The 11,565-nt window shown below is 31.4% G+C and overlaps 1 protein-coding gene and 1 long non-coding RNA gene across 3 annotated transcripts in view; one reads left to right on the top strand and one right to left on the bottom strand.

Annotated features, from left to right (window-relative positions):
- The window catches only part of LOC108546429 (lateral signaling target protein 2 homolog), a 30,991-nt gene that overhangs the window by 4,685 nt on the left and 14,741 nt on the right, over positions 1 to 11,565 (bottom strand). The window lies entirely within an intron of this gene.
- On the top strand, positions 6,922 to 8,304 carry LOC108546431 (uncharacterized). The gene is made up of 3 exons (XR_001890136.1): positions 6,922 to 7,410; positions 7,530 to 7,726; positions 7,826 to 8,304. It is a non-coding gene; the product is annotated as an uncharacterized LOC108546431 (long non-coding RNA).

The raw sequence follows: 11,565 nt of genomic DNA, 5'->3' as shown, positions 1-11,565 counted from the left end.
GGATAGGAAATTTCATTACCCTTATTTCTTCTTTGAACATTACACATTGTCATATGAAACATTCGAAAATATCGAGACACTGGACAATATTTGCAAACATTTAAAAACAAAAATAAAATTTATAAAAATAAAAAAAAGAAGTACAACAAAAATAAAAAGTTACTAGCATTGGAATAATAATTTTACCAAACAAACTAACGAAATTTTTAAAATCGAGATGATCATATTTAAAAAAAAAAAATTTATAACACGCTTATTAAACTCAAATCGATTTTCAAAAATTTCAAATAATCCAAGAGTATTTAAAAGATTGCTCTAAATATTAACAGAGAATTTAATATAACTAGAGATAATCTAGTGTTTAATTTTCAGTTTCCGTTAATTAATTTTCGTATTTAGTGGATTTCGCAAACCCGCAGAAAATCTGCCGGTGAATCGAGAATCGAAAAATATTCGACCTATATTTCAGTGCAGATTTGTTCCAGGAATATGCAAGCGGTATTGTATTTCAACGATAACATTCAAGCTCGTGTAATTCTTGGAAAGAAGAATCTGTCCGGGTTTGGTAACGAAACGTTGTTGGTTTCGGGTAACGCTTTAATTAACGTAGCCTATGCGAATGTACATAGATATTGTTCCGCATCAGCGAAATTCGTTCCTTCATTTCTGTCGATTTCCCTTCCCAGTTATCTGATACAATTCAGATGAAAAGTATTCACGGACGTATTTTATCTGACTTATTCGTTGCAATAGCTCTTACATGTTTATGCCAGTTCAATCTTTCTGTACAGTTTCATTTTTCAGAGCAAAGGAACTTAATAAATCTTGTTCAAGTAATCGAATAATCAACGCTTACAGCAGGTGGTCCTGAACTTTCGACGGACAGTGTGTATCACGTGATATACACTGATAAGTTCATGGACGTTAAAAAGAATCTCCTCATTGTCTTCAATACACCCGGCATTTTTACGAATTTTCAAATTTCATTATTTCGTATTTTTTTAAATTTGAAAAATAATCGGGCATTTATTCAAATAAAAAGATACAATATCAAGCAATGACGAATGTTTATGTTTGTTATTCGAAATATCCATTTTTGAATTATTTGCAACGAATTTGCATCACGTGACACAGTGACGAGTTTATAACATCAAAAAGTATCTCTTCATTGTTTCCAATAGACCTGGTATTTCCATGAATTTTCAAATTTCATTGTTTCGTATTTTTTTTAATTTCGGAAATAATTAGGTATTTCTTCAAATAACAAAATATAATATCAAGCAATGACGTATGTTCATTTTTGTTATTAGAAATGTTCATCTTTGAATTATTATTTGAAAGGAATTTGGCTCAGGTCTGATCCTCAATAATTTCTAGAAAAATAATTTATATGACTTCGCGTGATACGACTCACAATGAGAAAAACTTCATTCCCAGAAATCCTAGAAACGTGTTAGAGATGTATTATCATATGTATACTAGTAGCGGATTATAAGCAACGTTATTCTTAATAGAAATTTATTTTTTGGAATTGAGAAATGCAATTTGGAATTAACATTTTGGCCCTCAATGGATATGTATGAGACTTATAAACATTCCAACGGGGTAAACGGGGCGAAGTTTGACCTGGAGCATCTGAAACTACTTTCACGTCTATTAATTCTAAATGAGCTTCATTAGAGTCATCTGGCGGGATGCTTTAGAATTACACGTTTGGAAGTTTCTATGGCGTATAGCGATGTTACTTATTTTAACCGAGGAAACATAAACCGACCAATCAAAAGCTCATTATTAATACACGGGGATTAATGAATATATATGTGGAATTCTAGAGCGTATAATAAAGTACAAAATGGCGTTTGTCATTGAGATACATGAAATATTAAAATGTAAGGAAGAAATACCATTAATATGGATTTATTTTAATCTCGATAATTGCGATTAATCGAATTTGGAAAATTACATATGCATAATCGTGTTCTCCTTAGATGCATTGTACGTTTAACAATAAGTCTTGAACTTAGGAAGCAATTGGAGTTAGTGTTATTAATTACTCACGATCTAGACTGACGCACTGCAGAGTCCAGATACGCTATATCAACAAACTAGCTAGGAAGTTGTCCATTTACATAGTTAAGCTTTGTGTTACACTGGATTAAATCATCGCTTGGAACGTAATTTATCAAAAATTTTCGAACATCGAAATAATATATTTTTATAATCCACTAAAATTGTACATTAATGTAATTTTCTTTCTTTTCCCAGTTTTCTTACATTTACGTACATAACCTATGCACATTATTTTGGCCTTCGAACCTTTATACTTTTCACGCTTTTTTTTTTATCAAGCAATTGCACTAAATATAAAAAGACGGGTCAATATTAATAACGTTGCGAGTATTTTTAATTTTCATTGTCATTATAAAAAAATTATTTAACTTAAATTTATTTTATACCGAAGTGTAGCAATTTATTATTATATTACTCGCTATTATTGATTATTATAACCTATTATTATTAAGATGAGTATTGCAATAAATAGAACGAAATAAAAAACCACGACCATAAATTCGTTTAATACTCGAACAAACGAATCAATATTGTTCTTAACATTATAAACAGCATTACTATCCTAAAATCTCGGAAGAAAGAAGAAATTTATAGAAAAATTTCTACGAATATATGCTTTAAATTCTAAACCCAAGCTTATACCACTGAAGTACAATAGTTAAAATCCATTTATAGAAACTGTTTTTAATATGGGCGCAAATGCGGTTATTGTTACGTAGGAATGGCTTAAAATACCGCTTTTTGAAGTCTGCACTGAAAAGTGTAATCCTATAGCGTGTCGAATATCACGTTTAATAAAACCAAGGTAATTGCACGCAGCTGCTTTAGATATCGCATGCAAAACAAGATATTAACTTTTCACCATAAAGCACTTCACTCGTGAAGTACCTGCTTTAATATTTATACAAAAATTCCTTCGCCTCGGGTTTTTATAATTTCGTTAAATTGAAATTATATTTTATAAAAATAAAATCATGGTTGAATGCATTAACCGCAATTTCCCGATTGAATTGTATCCGGTGAAATAAGAGTAAGCGACCGACGCTTCTATATCGCGTATAGTTCGTGCCCGCGTGGAATACGTTTGATGAAATAATTCCGATACAACGCTGTACCGACGAATTCTCGCACGTTGCGTGCATCCACTGGTTCAAAGAGGACGAGCTTTTCGAAAAACGTCCACAATTTGGATTTTCCTCGACGCAGGAAAGAAAGTTTCTTTTTAAACGGCAACTCGAAAGAAGAAGAATGAAAGTATAACTAAGGACAGCTAAATACGTCGTATCTATGTAGTGGACGTCACCCTTGAGTTTATTGCGACGTGTATTTTTAGCGACGGATCTAGCAGGCCACCTATCCGCTTTCCATGTCTCTTTCCTCCCCTCGACCCTAGTGTTGCATACGCCTGCGTCTGTGTTAGTGCCTGTTAACTCGCTCGTACGTATACACATACTATGTAGGCAGCACCGGGCATGTCGATAAACATACTCGGCCAAATATTTAGAAAATCCACGCCTACCGACCGAGTTTGAATTATTTGAATATTCGCGCGGCGAGCAAGAATCTGTAAAGATGGCGAACCTTATTTCTCTGCACGACGACAGCCGAGTTTATCGTTGCGTGGTTAAAGTGTCTTTAATAGTCGATATCTTTCTGTTTTTCAGGTTACGTCCGATTAAATATGGCTAACTTTTAATTTCCTACCGATTATTGGTAAGTGGTAAGGTTAGGACGATTGGACGGTATTTTTGTATCGAATATTGGATTTCGTGTATCGTAAACACTGCGAGAATGCCGAAGGATGTAGCCTTAAACGATTTCGACGAAATATGTGATAGAAAATATGGGTAATTATACTTGAAAATGCAATTTGAGGTTAGATTTGTAAATATGACGAGATTATCGTAGTTATAGTTAATGTATTTCTCCCTAGCACGGGAAAAATTGTGAAATGAAATTTTGACCAACGATTACTCCCGATTATTAGCTTCTAAGGAACTGCATTTTGTTTTGTTACAGAGCGGAGTTAATAATATTGGGAAAATAAATCAGATCACTGTGTTGTAAGAGATCAGTTATTTATTTATGGAATTTTTCATAATTTTTTCTTTTAAGACTTCGCTTCAAAAAGACCATAAATTTTTAAATACCATATATATAATTTTTAAACAATTTTTAATCACGTTATTGTAATTTAAATAAATTATGTCGAATTAAAGAAATTACTTTGAGTAATTAAAAATTAGTGCACTATTTTTGAGAATATGCTCTTTCATAATTAACATGTGTGCTAAAAATTATTGTACATAAATAATGTAAATGTTTATATAATTTTTATTCCTTATATAGATCAGGAGATACATTTCTGAAATATTAAGTGGCATTATATCTCTTTGAAGCTAAATCAGTAATATTGCCTGAATGACAAACACATTATTGGTGGACAAGAAAATGAAATTGCTTTAATAGGGGTTGTCTAGCCTGATACATTAGTCGCACGTTTCACTTGGGAAATTGATGGCCAAGAGAGGAAACTGGCTTTAATTGATTCGCTCCCTCGGTTTTGAACTTTCTGACGTACTAATCTATTCTCTTCCGTCATTCTTCGATTTTAAGAGATGGTGAGACAGAAACTCTGAGATTTTCAGAAGTAGGTGCTAGTTGGATATTCGATATCATGCAAATGAAATTTAAAACTCTGTTATGTAAAATGACTAGAAATTGAATTATACGAGATCTGGTTACGTAGTAGAAATTTATTGGACAATTTGTACCGAAAAGAAATTTAATTATAATAAAAGAAATTTCTTAAATAGAATAAACTAAATTTTCAATTATTTTATTTAAACTAGATTGCATTAAATTTTTAATCGGTCAAAGTATAATAAACTTTTCAATTTTACCAAATTATTGTGATGGAATATATATGAAACATATTGAGAATAAAATTTGTCATTTACCTTAAAATTTTTATTTTTTACTGTAGACATGCTAGGGACTTTGTTTTTATTGCTTATAGAATTTATTATTTTCTTATTCGTTAATCGTATATTATATCGAATTAATTTTTAGAAATCTTGAATTTTTTCATTTCCAAGTAGATACTAATAGCTTAGTAAGCAATATTTTTGACGTGAATCACATTGTATAAGATCTAACTGCGATTAAACCTAAAAATAAAATTGGGCAGAAGTAGCATTATTATCTAACTCCTCTTGATTTCTTTCACCGTATGACTATAACAAAAAGTGAAGCAATGCCAGCAATCTTTTTTACAACTTTTTACAATTAGGTAAATTTATAAATTATTCGTTAAAAAAAATTAAGTAATTCTAACCTTCAACTTCGTAAAATATTTTTCTATAAAGATAATATCAAAATGAACCAAATAAAATTACTAATACAAGCAATAAATGATAAATACTTATATAAAGCTTATAGAATATATACATAAATAATTCCCATATAAAAATATCGTAAATAGTATATATAAGTATCCCGACACAAAATGGACGGTGCGAAACTTATAAGAGAAGGATAATATTTACACTTTTAATTATTATTGTTCCCGAAAACTGTAAATGTCGTTTAAGCACGTTCAAATATGCGCGCCAATATAAATCGATACGATTGCCTTATATCGCGTCTTTAATCTCGTCGAAGTGTACTACGCGACGCACGATTTCGGTCGCGAGAAATTTTTCTGACGTAGAACGGTACATCATCGGAAAGAATTCGAAATTCCTTGCCAGTTAGCATATTGGTCTGTGATTCCTCTTATTGTAGAGCATCAGATATTGATAATCGATAGTACTCGTGTACTCGTTACCAATATTAGCGTATAGCAGCTCTTGCTGTTGTAAGGACATTCGCATAATAATGTCAACAGTGTTCGAGAAACGGGGACAACCGAGCGACAGGCGTAACAGGTGATATAACCGCATGAAATGCAACCGGAAATGCACCGACTATACCTTCGCTGTTAATATCAGGGGGCATCTTATTTCTTCCACAGCCGAATAAAAAGTCAAATATATAGTTTAAAGATTATGCCTCGTATAATCGATATTGGATCACGTAATGGTCACAAAATCCTTTCAAAGAACTTTTTATGGCAATCATCATCGTGTGGTAATTTTAAAATCTAACCTAACCTAACCCAAACCTAATATAATTTAACCTAACCTATTTCTTCCACAACAGAATAAAAAGTCGAATATCTCCTACAAAACTATGGACTATCCTCTTTAAAAGATCGGACTTAAAGATTATGTATCGTGTAATCGATATTGGATCACGCAATAATTATAAAACGTTTTTAAAGAATTTTTTGTGGCAATCATCATCGTGTGGTAATTTTAATCAGAATTTTTACAGTAATGTATATTTATTATATACCGTTAATTGATAATTCTGTACACTATCCAAATAATAATTTTCCTTAAAATACATAGCATATGTAGTTACTGTAAAAATATGTACTATATAATAGATTGGATTGAGAGCATTTGACATGGATTTTGGAAAATTTGTCTATCAGAGTTTCATTATTTTGTATATTTGTTATCTACATTTTACAAAGTTAAAGTTGAAATGCTTTTTAATTCAAACAAACAAGTATATTAATACGTTTTGAATATTGGAAAGATATATTGTCTAAAGTGTAAAGGTGTGTATGATATTAAAAAATGAACAAATACAATTATTAATTTTTCCTTATGAAATTTTGTTTATTTCCAGATGTTGCAAAGTTATTGATCCATCGAATTATATATGAGGACACACTGTATATTTTTCGATAAATATTTATATCACTTTGTATATAACATTTGTTTTTATCTTCTCGTTCATGTCTGAGAAGACAATTTCGTTTTCATTACAGATTGCTGTACAAAATTTTGCAATCACAACACATACTATTATATGTGTATAAAAAAACATATATGTATGAAAATCCTATTATTAACTATAACGATAAAATATTCAGAAACCCGTAACAAAATGGAAGAACTGCAAAAGGCCACTTCACATTTAATTATGCCAAACGACACTTTACAAATGACCTACTAAAATTTTTTATGAGAAAAATTAGTTAATTCTGTAAAGCGAACAATCTAATTTAAAAACACTTTATAAATTCTTCAATGCCACTCTGATTCACGGACAAAACACGCTTATTGGATAAAGTTACCAACACCGAGTATTTAAAGGAAATTTCTTCGGAATTCTGAAGCGAGTTCATCAAACCGTGAAATCGATTCACTATTTTGGTACCCGTATTTGCGAAACAATATCCGACGTTTACCGCGAATATTTTGCAGTTCAACACGTATCTATAGGGTAAGCCAATAATTACTATCGTCATTGATAGCTCCAAGATTACCAGCGAAACTCTAGTCGAGTCGCGGTATATAGAAACCATCGTTGCATAGCACGATAGTAACTTTTTTTGTTTCTAGATGGAGACACTTCGAGAACTCAAATGCCACGCTCTATCTCTTTCCTACCTTCAAACGGCAGCTTACCGCTATTTCTCTTCACAATTCCTTCTTGTTCACAGAAGCTCCTAATCTAACATTTACTTTTTCATTCTCTTACTTAACCTAAGTGGGTTAAGCCAGATTATGTATTTAAATCCCTGCTAGATCTTCGAGAGGTAAAGTAGCAATAAGTAGTCGAACTAAGAACTCCACACGATTTAACAGTACATCCTGTTTGAACAGGAAAAAAGATTTCGTGAGAATTTGTATTTCAGGCAGAGAAAAAAGAGCACGGTGAGAAAATAACTTTTGACATGGAAAAATACGCGGTCGTTCGTTAAAGAAGAAAAATGACAAAGGGGATAAAAACGTCAGCCTTCGAATCGACTATTCTTACGGTCCTGCACGGTGCATCAATTCGCTTTCGTCGAAGTTGTAAATTCGCGGCGCTGATATACATTTCTGGTGCGCGATGTGCGTCAGTAGAGGTTATGTCGGAACATTTGGGAGATTGAAGAAGAGGCACAACGCGATTCGATTGGGCTCGAAACAGAGACTTCCGCCAAAGGCACGGCGGATCGAGGTTATATACGCTCTTTTAATGACGCACATCAAAATCGAACGACGGAGAAATCGGACGGCTGCAGGCTTGACCTGATTCCAGGAGAGTGCATAATGCTGTAAACGTATCGCGGAAAAATGTCGGACCAGGCGCGGGGAAACGTTACGTGAATGATTTCGCAGGTGCAACCTACACCTCTCGATCGATCTGAAAAGTAAGCAAACCGCGTTTTATAGCAGTTTTCGATTCGTACTTGCCACATTTACCCGACGGTCTTTCTGCTTTTTCTTTTTCAGATTCTACATCGAGATTCTACGCTCGTTAAATCGGCTGTCAGATTTTCAACGCGGTGATTTGGATAAATTTACACTCGTTAAATATTATTACGCCTTTTTCTTCAAAATTTATCTTCGACAAATTTATTTTCGATTTACTATTTCTATAATTGTTCGAATGTTAATTTATAAAATTAAAATTATTTACAGATGTAATTGTATATATAAGGCATAATTGGAGATATTAGGTTATAATGGAATCTTATACTTCTGACGAACATTACAATTTATTTCTACGAAATTTTACCTTTTGATTAATGGAGTTATGGAAAATTACACGTGCTGTATTATTTTAGCAATGTTTTCATCTTGATATTTATCTAAGAGTCACTGAATATATGATACATAATTATTGTCATATTACATGGTAAATCCTGGTACATTTCAATTGACTACTTATTTTTTAAGTAAAGAGAATGTAAATCAATGAAAAAGATATTCATAATTTATTATTATATATGTTTAAAAGAGAAATGAAAATTCTTATCTATGGTTAATTATAATAGTAGATAAAAAAAGAAATATTTAAATAGGAATTTTTTTATCCACTATTATAATTAACCATAGATAAGAATTTTCATTTCTCTTTAAGTAGAAATTTAAATAGAAATTGTATTTCCTACGAAGTAAATAAATTTCTTTTATTCTCCTGCTTTAACATATTTTGAACACCATGATATTTTTCAATAAAAATATAGTCTACAGCAACCGAAGTTAAATACTCTTGTCGAAGTTAGTGAGGAAATCTCTTTGATGCTGAAAGGCTCTGAGAACATTTTTCTCAGTCAACCACACGCTCAAGCTTTTCATTTATGATTAATGTCTTCTTTGTAAATGTTGAACATAGACTTTAATAGTCTTATCTCGTGTATCCGTAAAAACGAGTTTATTCAAAAGCTACATCGTCATTTTCAAGGCAGAGCCGTAAATTAAACGATGATGGGAAATAAGATAGAAATCTGAAAACCGGTGGAGTCTCGTTTCTCAAAAACCTTTGTTGTGACTCGAAAACGAGCTTCTATACGAAGGCTAAGAAATTTAATTTTAATTATTATAAAGTATTTATAAACCGTTTATTGGATGAAAAAATATGTCAAATAAAAATTCTTTATTTTAATATTAATATTAATGACGATATTAAGTGATATTACGTATACTGGGTGTTCCAGCAGAGAGTTTCTCATTCTACATGAAAAAACAAATCGAAAATAAAGAATAAAATTTTGTGATTCGAAGCTTCATTTTCAAGATAAACGACTTTGAATATTCACAGAGTGCGCGTGCACTTAACTTTGGCTTGGATGGACTATTAGTAGTATATCAGCGCGCTCAGTGGATATTCAAAGTCGATTATCTCAACAACGAAACTTCGAATGAAAAAATTTTATTTTTTACTTTCAATTTGTTTTTTTATGCAGATTCATCCCCACCTTGATTGTAACGCCGATGCTGATGTATCGATAGTTTATGCATCTAATTGTAAGCCATAGTTAAGTGCACGTGTACTCGGTGAATATTCAAAGTCGATTTTCTCGATAACGAGGCTTTGAAGAAAAATATTTTATTCCTTATTTTCGATTTGCTTTTTCACGTAGAATCACACACTTCCCAGTTGTTCTACCATTGCTGGGACATCCTATATAGTTATAAGTTCTTCTCTGATCTTGTCTCTTTATTGGGATATAATAATATACAATAATAATACAATGATAAATAAATCCCAATTATTTGTACTAAATCTATGTTACCATATTATTGCTTCCTATTAAACAATGAATTGAGTTGAAGAAAACAAATACTCATTGCGATCTACAATAAAGTTAGAAAAATAAAAAATTATACAGAATTAATAAGATGGCAGTATTTCACGAGGATATAAATCTTTTTGTATAGAGATAGCTCTGTTTATCAAACACTCAAAGGGAAAATAATGGAGATATCATTTAGCATAGTGGTTTATACTGAAAGTAAACTATACAAAGTGATCCATTTATTATGGATACCTAAATTGTTTTCTCTACTACAGCAAATATGAAAGAATGATTAATAAAAATCACTAGTTATTAATTTCAAATAATGGTAATAAATAAATAATGCACCTTTCTAATACAGAAAAAGATCCTCTACAGTTATCTCCAAAATTATCAAATTTTTGTCACATCAGTTTCTTTTTATGTGAATTTGTTGCCTTTAATGACCTTGAAAATAAAAGATATCTTTAAGTCAAAACAAAGTGAGGGAAACCAAGATATAAAATGATACATCAATTTCCTGTCTTTCCTAAATCCTCTGACTAACCACTTTTTCGTGGACCAAACTGTGTTCATTGTCAGAGATGATACATTTTTCCATTTTACATGGTCGAATGCAACTCATTTTGCAAAACAATTTACGATTCGTGGAGAGAATGCCTTCCTGCATGTAGTCCACACATTTGATCTGCATTTCATCCAGATTGATCATCAACTCGTATGTCCATTTTTTCTTCCTAATTACAATTTTTTGGCAATAGAATTTTTCAGTAATCCTTTAAAGAATGATCTCGTAGAACTCTCAATATTGCGTTCCAAGAGAGACTAGTTAAAGAAATTGATAAGCGAGGAATGAATAATGATTTCTGTTAACTTTGACCAAAAATCAGAATTTTCAAAATGATTGGCATGTTATTTAAATAGTAATCTAATAGTTCAAAGAGTCGTGGCATTTATGAATAACGCAATTAAGTGAACAGTGAGTACTGAAAAAGGCGCCATTCTGATGGAATATAGTTATCAGTGTTTTGCACATCAAAAGCTAAGCTTGCACAAAGAGAATCTATCCACTCTAAGTAGCTTTTTCACTATTGTGTTTTTAGATGTCCATTTAACAAAATATTTTAATTCAAGCCTCGAATTCGTGTCATTAATAAGATACTGGAAGCTTAAAATTAAAAATATTATTGAGAAATTATTTCTGTGATTAATATCTAGTTAATTGTTTGTTATTACAAATCTACTAATATAATGAATTCAGGTATGTTAGCATTATTTAATAACAGTGACTACCATTCATTTCCTGTACTACAATTGACCTAAGTATCTCATACAACTGTTTTTTTTTTTTTTTTTTTTTTTTTTTA

This window comes from Eufriesea mexicana, unplaced genomic scaffold (genome assembly GCF_001483705.2).
Source record: "Eufriesea mexicana isolate 0111107269 unplaced genomic scaffold, ASM148370v2 scaffold710, whole genome shotgun sequence".
Lineage (NCBI taxonomy): Eukaryota > Metazoa > Arthropoda > Insecta > Hymenoptera > Apidae > Eufriesea > Eufriesea mexicana.
The sequence above is the reverse complement of the archived record's forward strand: the minus strand, read 5'-3'. Positions and strand labels throughout refer to the sequence as shown.